Source organism: Primulina eburnea, chromosome 5, assembly GCF_022965805.1.
Source record: "Primulina eburnea isolate SZY01 chromosome 5, ASM2296580v1, whole genome shotgun sequence".
Lineage (NCBI taxonomy): Eukaryota > Viridiplantae > Streptophyta > Magnoliopsida > Lamiales > Gesneriaceae > Primulina > Primulina eburnea.
In genome coordinates, this window is record NC_133105.1 from 35726159 (window position 1) to 35745329 (window position 19171).

The following is a 19171-nucleotide window of genomic DNA, read 5'->3' on the forward strand; positions in this document are numbered from 1 at the left end:
ACATTTGAATTTATTATATAAATTATAAATTCAACTCCTTGAATTTTTATCACCTCCAAAATTTAATATTTAATAAACCCAACATTTGAGTTTAATAAATTAAATTCTCAAATTTTATAAATTCAACTCCTTGAATTTATTCTCTCAAAATTTAATTTTCATAAATTCAACTCCTTGAATTTACTATATAATATAAATTCAACTTCTTGAATTTATTCTCTCAACGGGAACAAATGATCCAGTGCTTGTGTGACCCTCAATGGTTCAGGGATACAGCTAGCCGTGGATTCACAATTCTTTGTAATTCAAAACATAATCCTTTATTCAGGCTTACCCTAGTTAGCCCCATTCTTTTCATCAACACCTTGATCAAGAATATCAGAGCTCATTTCTGATTGCACCCATCGGATCATGGTAAGAGCGTCTAGTAACATCGCCCCATGATCCCCTAGGTATCACTGATAGTGCCTGCAAGAACCAGTCGATTATGATTAACGTACAGTATGGTCCCTTCATCTCATATATCCCGATCGAATCTGCAACCATTGGTTCATCGAGGGTTGCATAATAATTCGATAACTATGTGATAACTATATTAGTGGCATCGCGTGTAGTATTGGAGAACTCCTTCTCCAACGTACATCTCGTACTCTGGCCAGAGATTCCATGCACTATTATTTCATCATATCACATAGGATATCCACACCCGCGGGTGAGCGGTGAATCCCCGACTACAATACACTGACTCCTATATGTGTCGCAACTGTACCCAACCTCGCCACCTGATGACTCTCCTGGAGCCGGTAAACGAGTCAAAGCACAGCCCAAGCATATAGAGCCTCAGTGTTGTCCCGGGTCGTAAGGACTAATGATGTACAATCATAACCACGGACTTATCCTCTCGATGAATAATAACCACTTGTAAAGTCCGAGGAAGGGTTGTTTGGTATAATCATCATATGACTACCCATCTGTATGTTTGGACATGTAACTTACCATACTTTTACAAATAAAAAAAATTTGCGGAAAAATTTAAAAATTTTCTTAAACATAAAATAATTTTCAACGTTTGCTATAAAATAACACAACCAAATCTCCCATAAGATATGGTTGTTCAAAACATCAACTAGTAAAATTTGCTTCACAAAATAATTGCTCAAAGTAATTCCCATCAAACATAAAAATCCGAGTAATTTCACATTTACATTAAAACGTAAACATGGCGGTCCTCGGGTTTAGCCTCTTTCTCAGTCCAAGCCTGCCCCTCGGTCGGCACCTCTTGTCTCCTCATAAACGTCCTCACCTGCATCGATCAAGTCTAGTGAGTCTAAAGACTCAACACGTAAAATCTGGGAGTAACAAGTACTACATAAATAAAATCGCATGCAACTTTAAAATAGAACGTATATACTTAAACTTGAACTTGCATACTTGAACATCATGAACTTAAATTAGACGTGCCATCAACATAAAGCTTTTCTTAAACATACTTGCATCATAAACTTGAGCTTACGTAACGTAATTTTGCTTAGAGGCATGTTTCAAAGCGAGTGACCCATAACATAATAAAGCCTGATCTGACACACCACAGTACTGGGCTGACAGGGACGTATCCACTGTCGCTTACATAAGATCCCCGTTCATAAGTTTAACGGGTGGATTGGTCCCTGGTCATAAGTTTACCGCTTTCCAATCCTAATCTGAACCCGTTCATAAGTTTAACGGGGCGGAGAGGTCTTCGGCCACGTTCACCGACTTCCAAACCCATTCATACATTTGGTCACAAGACAATTAACTTACCTCAAAATTGAAATATTTTCTTTTGTACGTCGTCATACTTATTTGGCGTTGAGGGATTCGTTGGACTTCGATTGGGGCCGTTGCTGCACAAACTAACATGAATTTTAAATACTTAACTTGCATGTCTTAGACGTAGGTACTTGAGCTCACCACCAAAGTGAATAAGTAGCTTATGACATTCTAGTTCGCTCCAGACTTGACCTCGTATAATCATCGTACTAAACCATGACTTAAAACCAAAAAAAAAATCCTATATTTTTACATAAATAAATTTTAACCATGGTGTTAAACCATGATATAGAACCCCGAAGCAAATCCTAAAAACAAAATTTGTTTTTTTTTAAAAAAAAAATTTCAAAAGGGGTACACGTACCCCGTCCGTGTACGGGTCCGGGTAGGCTCTGGAATTTCTTATTTTTGAAGGAAAACGGACACGGACTCCGTGTAGGGGTCCGGGAAGGCACTGGACTTGCAAACTCACGAAAATTCACTAACTTATTTATTCACCATTTCAATCCAAGCCTAAGGACCATGAACCAACACCTCAAGACTCATCCTAGGATGTTATTACATTGATTCAAACTCATAGAAACACCCCGAATGTTCCCAAACATCGACAAGTAACTTCAATTCAACAATAACCCGTAATTCGGCATCGTTTCACTTCCTACGACTTTTTTTACATCTCAAGCCAATTCCGACCCAAACGAACCACCAATTAACACCTAGATACATCCCATAACATATCTAGACGCAGCAACGATCACCCGTTGATTCCCAACGAAGCCTGCAACAATAAAATCTCAAAAACACATCAACACATAATTTTCTGAAAAAGAAGTTTGAGCAGTCCAACGAAAAACATAATAACTCACCCAATTTTTATCCAAATATTTCGAATTTTACATCAAATCGAAGGTATAAAAAATTTCTACAATTTTTGTATTAAAAGTTTTCTCAGAATCCCGACCGAAAAATTGCAGTTTTCCAAAGAACAGAAAAAAAGGGATTTGAGATCTAACACTTACTTCATAACTGATCCAAATCGTTTTCTGCTCAAGCGACGAACATCATACATAAAATTTTATGCATAAAAATAACACGACACATAATATGACGAGATCGATGTAGAAATAACAGAATATACGTGCCTTGGATAATTTGAAATACCGTAACGGCGATACCGAAGCGGAGACGGAGTGAGGGTCGATCCAGGACGAGCGTGGCACGATTTTGTTTGAATAAAATCCAACTAAATCTTGCTGGAACCGAAAGGGAGGGGCGGCTGCACACTTGGGAAGGAGACCCTAGGTTTTTCTCTTTTTTTTTTAAAATAAAAGAAGTGGAAATCTGAATGTGTGTGTGTTTAGGCGTTTATTAGTGTGTGTAAAAGTGTGTGTGTGTGTGTGTGATTAGTAAATTAGGAAAAATTTCTTAATTAAGTAATAAATAAAAATGTTTAAAATATTAACACTCTTTAAACTTTAATAAAATCCCTCAATTAAAATAATGCACACAAATATACTAATTTTAAAAGTTTTAAACTCTTAAATAACTAAACACCTAAATAAGGCTTTAAAATTCTAAACTAAATAAATTATTTAAAATACCCCTTCCTAACTTTTAAAATAAAATACCGCATTTTAAATTGCCAAGAACCGTCCCCGGTCTTTTCCTCGATCCTGCCTCGAATAATCGCCTGAAACATGAAACTCGAAAAACATTTTAACGTGCACCGTATAAACATAATTAATTTAAAATAATGCATTTAAATAAATCATGCACTACTAAGACTCGTTTTAAAATTAAATAAATGCTGTAATAATTAAATAAATGCATGGGTTATAGTGTACTGAATTTGGGCCCTACAGGACATCTCTATGCCCTTACCAAGAAACGCAGTACACAACATCACAGATGATAGTCTCGAGCTCAAGCGACCTTTATCCCTGTTTTAGGCGGCTGAATCGACTAGGAACGAATTTAGAATATGCAGTGTTTACAAATGAGTTTCAACATCGAATTACGATTCATTTGTATTAAAGCATAATCAAGGACTTTATCTATGATGTTTGCATTGGTATACAGATAAAGTATAACAAGATCATAAAAAGTTAAATTATATTAAAATAAAGATTGTTTATTTCACTTGAGTCAATAAATTCCCTAGCCAACCGTTGGCTTGCAGGGCATCTACTCTAACATAGCATTGGTTTGAATGATGAGATTGATTTTTGGGATGATATCGGAAACCAAGGGGAGTTTTTTATACTGAAATTGAAGATTAATTGATGGGCTTTTCGAAAGAATCGAGGTAAAGATCAATATGGCTTGTAATTGGCCGTGTCTAATTGATGGATCATCCTATCGAATGGAAAATGGGCTGAAATGTCGAACATTACAATTGGGATTCTGGTGCAAGTTCTAGTTTTGGTTTTAGATTTAAAAGATTCAGATAGTACTGTAACCTTGTTATACTGGTTGGAAACCCAAGACCCTCAATAATCTGTTTGTTGTAGGATTCTTGTTTATAAATTCAAGAGATATATCGATGCCTGAATATTACCTGGAGCAGGAAACTTTCTAGAGCATCGATTTGATGCAAAGAATTTGTTTGGTTCAGAATGTTGGTTATTTTAATAGAGAAGTAATTAAACTCTTTATTTTTTTCCAAGAGGGTCAAGAATTGAAATTAAGGACAATGGTCCTTGCATTATCTAGATCTGATTCTTAACGGTTAAGGGTTGAAGGACATGGTTCTTGTTACTCAGTTTATTCAGTAAATGATCTGAATCAATCCCTCTCTACCCAACATTTTGCTTTCATTTTTTGATAAAGGGAACCCCCCCCCCCCCCCCCCACTCCCGCGGGTCTTCAATGTACTTACATGGAAAGTTTTGACTTCTTTCCCTTGGATTTGTTACCTATGATGGTTTTTATAATTTTTTTTCTTATTTTTAGCTTCCACATTTTACGTGTGTTTTATTTCATTATGAGAATTCAAACATTGTGGTTTAGGTGGTACTGTGATAGTTGTTATGGAGGTACTTCGTTTATTTTGTGTATCTTTAGGAATATGCATATATTCATGTGGATTCTACTGCATTTCATTTGTAGGGATTGTGGAGAGTATCAACATTCTGATAAGATTTTCAAAGGGGCTAAGATTTGGGCCTACTTATTGAGAATTACTGTTGGAGTATCAATTTTTGGGGGCCGCGTCACGTCAACACACGAGTGGTGTGAACCTAATTATGCTTACTCTTCCTATATCGCTGAGTATTTCAACACCATCTCTAATGTTCCGTGCATCATTTTAGCACTCATTGGTCTCGTGAATGCATTGAGACAACGTTTTGAGAAAAGATTTAGTGTCCTTCATGATACCCCAGGAATGGGCCCACTACCTCTATCCCATCCCCTGGCTCATCCCAAGCCCAAGAGGAAGACAGGCCCATCAAGGGCCCAGTTAATCTCTTATAAATACCAGGTTTGAGCATTAAGTTGATTATTCAATATTGTTTTCAGCAGCACCCTTAGCTGTTCCCCCCATATATCCTCAGTCACTGACTTGAGCATCGGAGGGGCTACGCCAGGACACCTTCCTGGCCCCCTCCTAACGATCTTATTTGTGGTTTCAGGCTCAGGGTAATTTCAGAACCTGCGTCTAGACTAGAGACACTTGCCGGATCGGACCCTAAATTTCCCGTGAGTATCACTTGGCGCCGTCTGTGGGAACATTTGAGTTGAGACGTAGAGATGGTAGGTAAGAGAGGGAGTAGAAGAGCTACCTCAGCCACATCGCGTCCTCAGAGGGGACCCTAACAGTCTCATGCTGAGGCAAGGCAGGAACAACCCCATCAGGAGGAGAGAACAGAACAACCTCGTCAAGAGAATAGGGTCGAGCAACCCCGTCCTAATGAAAATGTGGGGAACTTGACCCTGGAGCAATTGGGCCACTTTATCACTCGGACAGTGGATTAGGCTATGAAAAGGAACCAAGAATCTATGTTTGCTGAAGAGCAAGCCACTCGCCAAGAGCAAGAGGAAAATGCTGAGGGCCACCAGAGCAGGGTTGAAGAGACACAGGCCCACCAAAGTGGGGAGATTGGTGAGATGAGAGAAATGTGGAAGGAAATACAGATGTTGAGACAGCAGTTGGGAAGTAGAGCGTCGGCACCCAAGAGAGGAAGTCCCTTTTCACTAGCCAGTTTAGAAGAAGGACTTCCTCCAAATTTTAGTAGAGCGTTGGCTCGAGCTGAGAAATATGTAAACTTGGAAGATGCCCAACGGTACAGAAGGATGGAGAACCATCACGGAAGAAGTAGAGTTGAGGGAGTGGAGAAAGGAGGAAGGAAGAGGGATGCGAGAGAAAGAGAGGAAGACAGAACTAGTAGTAGAAGACAATTCTCATCCCATGTTCCCCTAGATAGGAGTCGGGACGAGGTGATGGAGGTGAGGGAGCCCGCGGGGAGGTGGGAGAAGTCGCGCAGGGTTGGGTGAAGTGCTAGATTGCCTTCACGGGATAGACGAGAAGGATCCTCATTCAGGAGTCGACAAAGGTCTCGCTTGCCCCCTAGGCGTTGTCAAGGCCCTCCATGGATAAATCATAGGATGGGTGAGCAGAGAGGGGAAGGTCGATGTCAAGATGTCCCTCAGGAGCTCGTGGAACCGAGGAGGGGATTGAATGAGGATAACCACCCTACGAGAGGAATGATTCATATGATCTCGGGGGGTGCTACTGATGGAGACTTTGGGCGAGCTCGGAAGGCACATGGGAGAAGGTTGGAGAACTTTGAGATATCTAGGGGTGCAGACTTACCACAAGACCCCGTCATCAGCTTTGGGCCGGAAGACCTCCGAGGCGTTGTAACTCCACATAATGATGCCTTGGTGGTAACGACCACCATTGCCAATTATGATGTGGCAAGAATATTTATTGATAATAGAAGCTCCGTGAACGTCTTGTTCAAGAGCACGTTGGATCAAATGAAGATGAGAGGATTTGAGTTTGAGCCGGTATCCACCCCGCTGTATGGGTTTGCAGAACACGTCATCTTGCCTTTGGGTGAGATTGTTCTTCCCCTATCCTTGGGGGCTGATCCTCGGCGGGTAACAGAGATGATAGCCTTCACTGTAGTTGTGGAGACCCGGGCTCTAACTCAGTTCTTTACGGGATTAATCGGATCGTTGTTAGAAAACGTGGGTCAAATTTTTTTTGCTTTTAACATTAAATCAAATGTTTATAACTCAAGCAAAAGATAGTTCTATATTTATTTCATTAAAACACACATAATATACTTGTCTTGTTTTATCCATATTCTACAAACCAGTATTCAAATACAGTACATGTCAAAAGTACAACTACTAGTTCATCTGCTACGCCCGTGATCACCACGCTATGTCCATCTCTCATCTCGGTCGTGACCCTAATCATGCCCCACCTGTTGTTATGCACACATACAGACATAACAACAGCCGGAAATTCCGGTGAAAACAAATCCCAATATAAAACATGGTATGCATACATAAAAAGCATATGAATCATGAAACAACTATCATGAATAAAATAAAAAACAATAGGTTCCATAGTCTATGAAACCAATTCAATATAAGCATGCAATATCAATCAAATAATGTCATGACTCAAGTCGACTCTACTCTAGGGATCCCGGTATGAATAAGACGTCGCTGTCTGTTACCTACCCTCCCAATCGGGGTAACTGTACGTCTTATTCCTAGACTTCGGTCATGTCTGTATCGAGTGTCTACATACGGAGTCGAACTGCTCCAATGCGACGATACTACCGAACATCTAGTTTGACAAATCTGTCAATGACTCCTATCTCAAGGCTTGAATATGAATCTATAAACAAGGCATTACATTCAAAATATAAACATAATCTAGTATGTGATTTTGTTGGGAAAACTCAAATTGAATCTCATTTGAGTTGTGTCTTCCCCAAACAAAACATGATTTATACCTTTCGTCGAACAATCTGTCGTAGTCGAAGTCTTGCTATCAAAGTTGCCAATACAAATCTGAAATGGCATGATCAAAGTACATTCTATCAATTTCTAGTCCCCAACACTACATATAGGATTCAATATTCAATCTGAATACAATTTGACGGCATAACGACGTAACTTCTCGATACCGGTCAATTCAAGACAATATAATCAATGTACACAATTCACCATTCTCTTCATAACACACTCTAAACTCTGAAATCTGAACATGTTCAATCATATACATGTTGGAATTTCATACCAATCACATACGACATCCGATAATCAATCCGTTTACGATTCTACAACATTTATAATTTCAAGAGCATATTCTAGAACTCAAATCATAATTCCTCTCATATCTGAATTTCGAAACATGTTGAAAATGAATCATACTTACATCCTTTCGAAGTCCTTGAGGAGAGGAACTCAAAACCGAAATTGGATTTAAGTTTGGATGGCTAAATCTTGCACAAATCAAATTCTAAGCTATGAAGAAGCTTGTGCCTTTCCTGGAAATTAGTCTCGGTTCTTGCTTCTGAAACACAAGGATGGAGAGACAACACATTAAGTATGCATGGCCTAGGACACATGGTTTATTTTTCAGTAAACACGTAAGACCGCGGGTGCGGTGGCTTCACCAGCGTGGGTGCGCTCAACTCACGGCATGTCTTTTGATTTCCCGGACCGCGGGTGCGGTCATGGTTCGTACTAAAAATTCTACCCTACTGGCCATCAACCGCGGGGGCGGTATTGTTTCGGCATCCCCTTCACAAATTCAGGATTAATGACCGCGAGTGCAGTCCTTTTCTAGGCGCGGGTGCGATCTTCCTTTATTCAAACATTCTCATTACATGTCATGCATACTCATATCTTCCGAGTCTCACCTCAATGAAGACTAATAAAGAAATCTCAAGCCTTACATTTCTCCCCCTCTAAGAAATGATTTCGTCCTCGAAATCGCCAGTAATTCTATCAATGCAAGTATGATAGGCAATATAATCAAAACTGAATAAATACTTACATCATCGAAATAACTCGGGATATCGCTTTCTCATATCTGCTTTTGTCTCCCAAGTCGCTTCCTTGATGCCATGACGACTCCACTGGACTTTCAATAGCGGAATAGTCTTCGTTCTGAGCTGCTTTTCCTTCCTATCAAGAATCTGTATCGGTTGCTCAACATAGCTCAAAGTCTGATCAAGCTCAGCTTCATCAGGCTGAATGACATGAGAAATATCTGGCATGTATCTATGCAGCATTGATACATGAAAAACGCCATGTATCCCGGATAGAGAAGGAGGAAGAGCTAGTCGATATGCTCGATCGCCAATCTTCTCAAGAATCTCGTATGGACCGATGTATCTCGGAGACAACTTCCCGCGTTTTCCAAATCTGACAACGCCTCTGAAAGGGGAAATATTCAAAAATACTCTGTCTCCTGATTCAAATACTATTGGTCTACGTCTGATATTAGCATATTTGGCTTGCCTATCCTGTGCCGTCTTCATCCTTTTCTGAATGATCTTAACCTTCTCAGTCATTTCACGAATCATATCAGGCCCAAGTTCTGGTACCTCAGATATATCATCCTAGTATAACGGAGATCTGCACTTCTTGCCATACAAAGCTTCAAACGGTGCCATCTCGATACTCGTCTGATAGCTGTTGTGTTGTACGAGAATTCACACAAAGGTAGTGAATCTTGCCAACTAGTACCAAAGTCTAGTACTACAGCTCTCAGCATATCCTCTAAAGTCTGGATAGTCCGCTCTGACTGTCCGTCTGTCTGGGGATGATAAGCAGTACTCAGGTGTAATGTCCTACTTAGAGCCTGCTGCAAACTGTGCCAGAAGTGTGAAGTGAATCGTGGATCACGATCTGATACGATAGACTTCGGCACACCATGCAATCTGACTACCTCTCGGACATATATCTCTGCCATCTGATCATGCCGATACGTCATTCTGTACGGAATAAAACATGCAGATTTGGTCAATCTGTCAATAATTACCCAAATCGCGTCACAGCCTGTGGACGATCGAGGTAACTTCGTCACGAAATCCATGGAAATTTTATCCCATTTCCATTCTGGAACAGACAAACTCTGAAGTAAACCTCCGGGCTTCTTTCTCTCAGCCTTCAGCTGTTGGCAATTTAAGCACTTAGACACAAATTCTGCAATATCTGTCTTCATCTGTTTCCACCAGAATTGTGTCCTCAAATCGTTGTACATTTTTCGGCCTCCAGGATGAATGCTAAACCGACTACAGTGCGCTTCTGATAAGATCTGTTGTTTTAACTCTGAAACATCTGGCACCACAAGACGGTTATTCACATACAGAACAAAATCATGTACCCGATATTCAGATTAATGTCCTGATCTGACCATCTGAATTGACTTCTGAACATTCTGATCTGTTCTTTGGGCTTCTTTGATTCTCATAATCAAGTCTGGCTCAACTTGAATCAAAGCAAGTCGCAATGGTCTACTACCTGTATCAAATGCTAATCTAGACAAACAACAGTTTTCAATCATATTCGTAACACCTATCATCGACAAGGATAGAGCACAAACCTTTCGACTCAAGGCATCCGCTGCTACATTTGATTTCCCTGGATAGTATTTGATTTCACAATCAAAGTCCTTCAACAAATCGAGCCATCTGCGGTGTCTCATGTTCAATTCTGATTGAGAAAATAGATACTTCAGGCTTTTATGATCAGAGTAGATCTCAAATTTCTCGCCATAAAGATAATGACGCCAAATCTTTAGTGCAAATACGATAGCAGCCAATTCAATGTCATGAATTGGGTATCGAATATCGTTTGGCTTCAGCTGTCTAGAGGCATATGCAATCACATGACCTCGCTGCATAACAACACATCCTAGCCCTCTGTGGGATGCATCACAATATACCACGAAATCGCCAGTACCTGAAGGAATCATGAAGACAGGTGCAGTGGTCAGCCTCTGCTTCAACTCTAGGAAGCTAGGCTCTCAATCCTCGGACCATAAAAATGGCGCGTTCTTCTGTGTCAACTAGGTAATCGGTTTCGCAATGCTGGAGAAATCTTTGATGAATCGTCTATAGTACCCTGCTAAACCCATGAAACTGCGTATTTCAGGCACCGAAGTCGGTCTCGGCCAACTAATCACAGCTTCCACTTTACTCGGATCCACAGAAAAACCATCTCTAGATATGATATGACCCAAGAAGACAACCTGTCTCAACTTCACACTTGGACAGTTTGGCATACAATCTCTCTTTTCTCAATGTCTATAATACAATCCTCAAATGATCTGCATGCTCACTCATACTCTTAGAATACACCAGAATGTCATCAATAAAAACAATCACAAACTCATCAAAATAACTCTGAAAGACACGGTTCATCAACCCCATAAACACCGCTGGAGCATTCGTTAAACCAAAAGGCATGACAATAAATTCATAATGTCCATACCTGGTTCGGAATACTATCTTTGGTATATCAATATCTCGTACTCGCAGCTGGTGATATCCAGATCTCAGATCAATCTTGGAATAAACAGAGGATCCCTGCAACTGATCAAATAAATCATCAATGCGAGGCAATGGGTACTTATTCTTTACCGTCGCCTTGTTCAGTTGCCGGTAGTCAATACACAATCGCATAGAACCATCTATCTTCCGCACAAATAGCACTGGTGCGCCCCAAGGCGACGCACTCGGTCTAATGTATCCCTTGGTCAAAAGATCTTCTAACTGTGCTTTCAATTCTTTCAACTCTATCGGCGCCATCCTATACGGAGCTCGAGATGTAGGAACGGTACCAGGAATAAGATCAATATTAAAATCTACCTCTCGAGCTGGAGGTAACCCTGCAATCTCCTCTGGGAATACATCTGCAAATTCGCAAACCACTGGCAAATCTGCCAATGTCAAGCTCGGCTTCAGTAAATCTACTGAATAAATAAGGAACCCTTCTGCTCCTTGTTGCAACAATCTGGTCATAGTCAAAACAGACACTAAGGGAATCCGAGATCTGGAACCCTTCTCGTAGAATTTTCACTCGTCAGTCATCTCTGGTCTGAACCTGACAATCTTCTGGAAATAGTCTACAGTGGCTCGGTACTTGGTTAACATATCAATGCCAGCAATACAATCAAAATCAGCTATCCCAAGTAAAATACAATCTAAATCAATTTCATGTCCCTCAAACTGTAGTGTACAATGTCTAACTGAAGTCATAGATATAAGACCACTTCCCAACGGAGAAGAAATAGACACTACAGTAGCTAAGGACTCGACAGGCAAAGCATGCAACAATGCAAAGCACTCAGAAATGAATGTATGAGATGCACCTGTGTCTATCAAAACATAGGCAGGATAACCGCAAAGAAAACATTTACCTGCGATCACATTGTCCGGTGCATCTTGGGCTTGCTCCTCTGTCAATCCAAACACCTGAGCCTGTTGTCTGGGAGGCTGGCTCCCTGTCTGGCTACCTCTGGCTCTTGGCTGTGTCTGTGTAGAAGTGGGCTGAAAGGAATGGATAGACGAAGCTTGCCTCTCAGGCTGAGCTACTGACGCAGAAGACCCTCCACCCTGAGATCTCCGTGAACCCATCTGCGGACAGACCTTGGCGAAATGTCCCTGTTGCCTACATATGTTACATCTGCCCATCACACCCTGACACTGCTCAGTGGCATGTCTACCTCCACAAGAACTGCAATACACACCTGTGTACTCGGTACTCTGGCCAGGACCTCTCTGTCGTGACCCGCTGGAGCTCGACGAACTGCTCCCTGATCTTTTGAACTGTTTCCCTTCGCTTTCAACTGATCTTTTCTTCCACTGCTGCTACCACTGCTCTCAAATCGAGGACGGGGTTGAACTGAAGGTAGTGGCGGTCTAGGAGTCGGCGCAACATAAGGAATGCTTCGTTGCCTAAGTAATCCAGCTTCCGCTCCCTTGGCGCGATTCAACGCATCAGTAAAGTTATTGGGTTTACCGGTGTTCACCAAGGTAAATATGTCTGGATTCAAGCCGTTTATAAACTGATCCGCAACGGCCTCTTCATTCTCGGCAACATGAGGAGCGAATCTGAGTAATGACGAAAACTTAGCAACATACTCCTCGATGTTCAGTTGTCCCTGCCTCAGGTTGGCGAACTCGGCACCCTTATCCTTTCGGTATGACACCGGAAAGAATCGCTGATAGAACTCAGTCTTGAACACTTTCCAGGTGATCTGTGTGCCACGGTGCTCCAATGCTCTCTTCATAAGGATCCACCAACTCTTTGCTACGTCTTGAAATTGGTGCCCCACTAATTTCACTCGTCGATCATCAGTGTACTCAAGGGATTCGAATAGCATCTCGATATCCTCTTACCAACTCTCACATTCGACTGCATTTTCTGTGCCTTTCAGTGTCGGTGGTCGGAAACACTGAAACCGTTTAAGCAAAGTCTCCATCGGTGTGGCAGTCAAGTCCATCGGATAACTGGATGTACTGCCCTGTTCTGGTGTCCGGCCTGCTGCTGGTTGCGGTACTCATCGAGGCGGCATATCTGAATATCAAACAGATTAATACACAATCTATACAATCTGTCTCAGCCCTCCTCTGATCATATGCCTCTGATCCAGAATCTGTTCTGGTTCAGTCTTTACGAGTACATGCTGTAAGTCAATTCAGATAACAATACAACATGTAATAGGGAAAGCAATAAACCATGCTAGCACATCATAAAGCAAGGAAGATGACTCGATCTACCCCGCTCACTCAATTCTATCTCAGTCTACAGAACCTACTGCTCTGATACCACCTGTTGTGGGGACCCGGGCTCTAACTCAGTTCTTTACGGGATTAATCGAATCGTTGTTAGAAAACGTGGGTCAAATTTTTTTTTTTGCTTTTAACATTAAATCAAATGTTTATAACTCAAGCAAAAGATAGTTCTATATTTATTTCATTATAACACACATAATATACATGTCTTGTTTTATCCATATTCTACAAACCAGTATTCAAATACAGTACATGTCAAAAGTACAACTACTAGTTCATCTTCTACGCCCGTGATCACCACGCTATGTCCATCTCTCATCTCGGTCGTGACCCTGATCCTTCCCCAACTTTTTGTATGCACACATACAGACATAACAACAGCCGAAATTCCGGTGAAAACAAATCCCAGTATAAAACATGGTATGCATGCATAAACAGCGTATGAATCATGAAACAACTATCATCAATAAATCAAAAACAATAGGTTCCATAGTCTATGAAACCAATTCAATATAAGCATGCAATAATAATCAAATCATGTCATGACTCAAGTCGACTCTACTCTAGGGATCCCGGTATGAATAAGAAGTCGCTGTCTGTTACCTACCCTCCCAATCGGGTTAACTGTATGTCTTATTCCTAGACTTCGGTCATGTCTTTATCGAGTGTCTACATACGGAGTCGAACTGCTCCAATGCGACGATACTACCGAACATCTAGTTCGGGAAAACTTAAATTGAATCTCATTTGAGTTGTGTCTTCCCCAAACAAAACATGAATTATACCTTTCGTCGAACAATCTGTCGTAGTCGAAGTCTTGCTACCAAAGTTGTCAATACAAATATGAAATGGCATGATCAAAGTACATTCTATCAATTTCTAGTCCCCAACACTACATATAGGATTCCATATTCAATCTGAATACAATTTGACGGCATAACGACGTAATTTCTAGATACCGGTCAATTCAACACAATATAATCAATATCCACAATTCACCATTCTCTTCATAACACACTCTAAACTCTGAAATATGAACATTTTCAATCATATACATGCTGGAATTTCATACCAATCGCATACGACATCCGATAATCAATCTGTTACGATTCAACAACATTTATAATTTCAAGAACATATTCTAGAACTTAAATCATAATTCCTCTCATATCTGAATTTTGAAACATGTTGAAAATGAATCATACTTACATCCTTTCGAAGTCCTTGAAGAGAGGAACTCAAAACCGAAATTGGATTTATGTTTGGATGGCTAAATCTTGCACAAATCAAATTCTAAGCTATGAAGAAGCTTGTGGCTTTCCTGGAAATATTCTCGGTTCTTGCTTCTGAAACACAAGGATGGAGAGACAACACATTAAGTATGCATGGCCTAGGACACATGGTTTATTTTTCAATAAACACGTAAGATCGCGGGTGCAGTGGCTTCACCAGCGTGGGTGCGCTCAACTCACGGCATGTCTTTTAATTTCCCAACATTCGACGACCGCAGGTGCGGTCATGGTTCGTAATAAAACTCCTACCCTACAGGCCATCAACCGCGGGTGCGGTCATATCTCTACCGCGGGTGCGGTATTGTTTCGGCATCCCCTTCACAAATTCAGGATTAATGACCGCGGGTGCAGTCCTTTTCTAGGCGCGGGTGCAATATTCCTTTATTCAAAAATTCTCATTACATGTCATGCATACTCATATCTTCCGAGTCTCAACTCAATGAAGACTAATAAAGAAATCTCAAGCCTTATAGTAGTAGATACCACGTCAGCGTATAGTGGAATTCTAGGACGACCAAACCTGAAGGATTTTAGAGCAGTAGCTTCAAGTTATCATCAGAAGCTTAAGTTTCCTGTGGGAAAAGGAGTCGGAGTCCTGTGCGTCGTTGTTATGAAAGAATCGTGAAGGAAAAAGAAAAGAGAGGTCACGAGCATTCGCATGGAAGCTTGAGCTCACTCTTGCAGTTGTAGAGTCATTCGGAGAAGCTTCTAAATCGGTAACTTTGTCCTGTGGAGGTTCAAGGGGAGCTGAGAGGAAAGTTGGAGAATGCGCTAGGTAAGGCTCTAAAGAGGCATGGGAACGCTTACCACCTTAGAGAATATCTTTACTTCATTTTTGATGTATTTCGTTCCTGAATTTGTCTTACGTTATCAGTTGATATTTAATAAAGCCAAGTTCTTATATTAAGTTCATGGTTGTTCTTGTATTATGAGGATTATATGAATTTTGTTTTACCTACTTAGGCAGCGCCTAGTGGAGGAGAAGAGTGGGGGGGAGAAAAGTTAAATTTTTCCTGCTAAGGCATCGCCTAACAGAGGAGTAGAGGGTGGAGGTGTTGATTTTATTTTCCTGCTAAGGCCCGGCTTAGCAGAGGATTTAGAGGGTGGAGGTGTTGATTTTATTTTCGTGCTAAGGCATCGCCTAGGAGAGGAGTTAGAGGGTGGGCGCGTTGAATTTTATTTTCCTGCTAAGGCTCGGCTTAGCAGAGGAGTTAGAGGGTGGAGGTGTTGATTTTATTTTCGTGCTAAGGCATCACCTAGAAGAGGAGATATAGGGTGGGCGCGTTGAATTTTATTTTCCTGCTAAGGCCTAGCTTAGCAGAGGAGTTAGAGGGTGGAGGTGTTGATTTTATTTTCCTGCTAAGGCATCGCCTAGCAGAGGAGTTAGAGGGTGGGCGCGTTGAATTTTATTTTCGTGCTAAGGAATCGTCTAGCAGAGGAGTTAGAGGGTGGGCGCGTTGAATTTTATTTTCCTGCTAAGGCCCGGCTTAGCAGAGGAGTTAGAGGGTGGAGATGTTGATTTTATTTTCCTTCTAAGGCCCGGCTTAGCCGGCTTAGCAGAGGAGTTAGAGGGTGGAGGTGTTGATTTTATTTTCCTGCTAAGGCCCGGCTTAGCAGAGGAGTTATGAGATGATGAGGTGAGAATTTGATTTTTCCTGCTAAGGCCCGGCTTAGCAGAGGAGTTAGAGGGTGGAGGAGGTGTTGATTTTATTTTCCTGCTAAGGCCCGGCTTAGCAGAGGAGTTAGATGGTGGAGGTGTTGATTTTATTTTCCTGCTAAGGCATCGCCTAGCAGAGTAGTTAGAGGGTGGGCGCGTTGAATTTAATCTTCATGCTATGACGTCACCTAGCAGAGGAGTTAGATGGTGGAGGTGTTGAATTTTATTTTCCTGCTATGAACTATTTTAGCAGAGGAGTCAAGGGCATGGGGAAGTGGAAACTATTTCCCTTCAAAAGCTTAGTAGAGGATCTTGAAGATGGGGGCGACGAGGGCATACTGTGTTAGAAAAATTTATTTCGTTTGTCGTTACCGAACAATGTTTGCCGCTGCGAAAATTACGGGGATCGACCTGACGGGGAATGTATCAAAATTCTCAACGTACGGGAAGAATGGGCAGGCCGGACGAGGGGTTCCTAGGCGAGGCTGGCAAGGCAAGCGCACAGAGCTGTTGGGCGAGTGCGTGCGGGAACTGGCAGCCGGGCGAGCGTGCGGGGAGTCCGGGCGAGCAGGTGGGGGCGAGCGTGAGGGGAATCCGGGCGAAGGCAGGCGGCTGGGCGAGCAGGTGGGGGCGAGCGTGCGGGGAGTTCGGGCGAGCAGGTGAGGGCGAGCGTACGGGGAGTCTGGGCTAAGGCAGGCGGCTGGGCGAGAAGGTGGGGGCGAGCGTGCGGGGAGTCCGGGCGAGCGTGCGGGGCGTCCGGGCGAAGGCAGGCGGCTAGGCGAGCAGGTAGGGGCAAGCGTGGCACGTGTTGGGGCGATCAGGCGAGCGTGCAGGCGCGGAAGGCGAGGGGCGAGGGGCGAGCGTGCAGGTGTCTTGGATGAGCGTGTGTGAGGGCGAGCAGGAGGATGTGCGAGCAAGGGCGAGCAGGCGTGAGGGCGTGAGCATGCGGGCGCGCAAGGCGAGGGGTGAGTCACTCGGGCGCTGGGGTTTGAGCTCTAGGCGAGCACCGAGGGGGCGAGGTCTAGGCGGCGTAGGGCGAGGGCTTGGTTGTGTTGGGCGGGCGGCGATGGAAAAGTGACGAGGGGCGAGGGTAGAAAGGGCGAGGGCAGGGCTGCAGGGGGCAAGAGGCGAAGCTGGTGTGTAGGGCGAGAGGTCGAGGGTTCGGCGGTGTCGGGCGAGTGACAAAGCTGGTGCAGGGCTAGGGCGAGGTTGGCGATGTTCAAGCCAGCGTACGGGCAATTCGATGTATGAGAGAGGGCGACGAATTGTGGGGGAGAAAAGAGAATGAAAGGGGAAGAATGCACAACTCGTGCCCGTTACCCCGAGGACAGCACAGCTAATCGAACTTCGAACCTGCGATTCAGTTCGACTCGGGAGGGGGAGACTGGTGATACCCCAGGAATGGGCCCACTACCTCTAGCCCATCCCCTGGCTCATCCCAAGCCCAAGAGGAAGACAGGCTCATCAAGGGCCCAGGTATTCTCTTATAAATACTAGTTTTGAGCATTAAGTTGATTATTCAATATTGTTTTCAGCAGCACCCTTAGCTGCTCCCTACATATATCCTCAGTCACTGACTTGAGCGTCGGAGGGGCTACGCCAGGACACCCTCGTGGCCCCCTCTTAATGATCTTATTTGTGATTTCAGGCTCAGGGTAATTTCAGAACCTGCGTCTGGACTAGTGACACATGCCGGAATCGGACCCTAAATTTCCCGTGAGTATCACTTCAAATATCAAATATGATACTTTCCATTGGCAGCATGTTGTATCATGCCACACTGCAGCGGCTGTAAGTTCCGATTTTGTGTTATTGACTTCTTTTTTACTCTATAGTATGTATGAATGATCATTTTTCTTTGTTCTTTCTTAATACATGTGAAGCTTTTACCTCAAAATTATATTATATTTGAGGGTCAGAAATATGAGTAAAATTTGTTCTTTCGTTTGGGTCTGAAGCTGCCATCCTTTACATCACTTTCATACTAAGTGTATTACATTGGGGTGTGATGAGATGATATGCTTTAGATCCTACCTTGTTCTTAGGTAGATAAAAGCACTCGATGTGAAAAATATCGCATATGGTGAAACTAGTTCCCTGTTTGAGCTAGCCACAATTTTCGCAATGACATTAATTCCTTTTTTGACGAGAACTTGGATTTCAATTAAAAGCAACAGCAAGGAGATGAAACACCTATGGTGTGGGAAATGCTCCTTTATATTTACATCCTAAACTCTCCAGATTGGCATTATCGGAGCACAATGCCCACTTTCTTGTTTCTCTATGGTGCGGTCTTTGTTGTAGCACATGCACTCATTAATTTCGACATCGCTTTTAAGCTGCACTATGCCCTGCTTTGCTTTCTTTGCATCCTAGGATGTACATGTTAGAGTAGATGCCTTGCAAGCCAACGGTTGGCTAGGGAATTTATTGACTCAAGTGAAATAAACAATCTTTATTTTAATATAATTTAACTTTTTATGGTGTTGTTATACTTTATCTGTATACCTATACAAACAACATAGATAAAGTCCTTGACTATGCTTTAATACAAATGAATCGTAATTAGATGTTGAAACTCATTTGTAAACACTGCATCTTCTAAATTCGTTCCTAGTCGATTGTGTACTGCGTTCCTA

The 19171-nt window shown here is 42.4% G+C and overlaps 1 long non-coding RNA gene across 1 annotated transcript; it reads left to right on the forward strand.

Annotated features, from left to right (window-relative positions):
- The first annotated feature begins 4660 nt into the window (after positions 1-4660).
- LOC140831823 (uncharacterized) lies at positions 4661-18836 on the forward strand. Its single transcript, XR_012117960.1, has 3 exons — positions 4661-5171; positions 18254-18323; positions 18710-18836. It is a non-coding gene; the product is annotated as an uncharacterized lncRNA (long non-coding RNA).
- Positions 18837-19171: the final 335 nt, after the last annotated feature.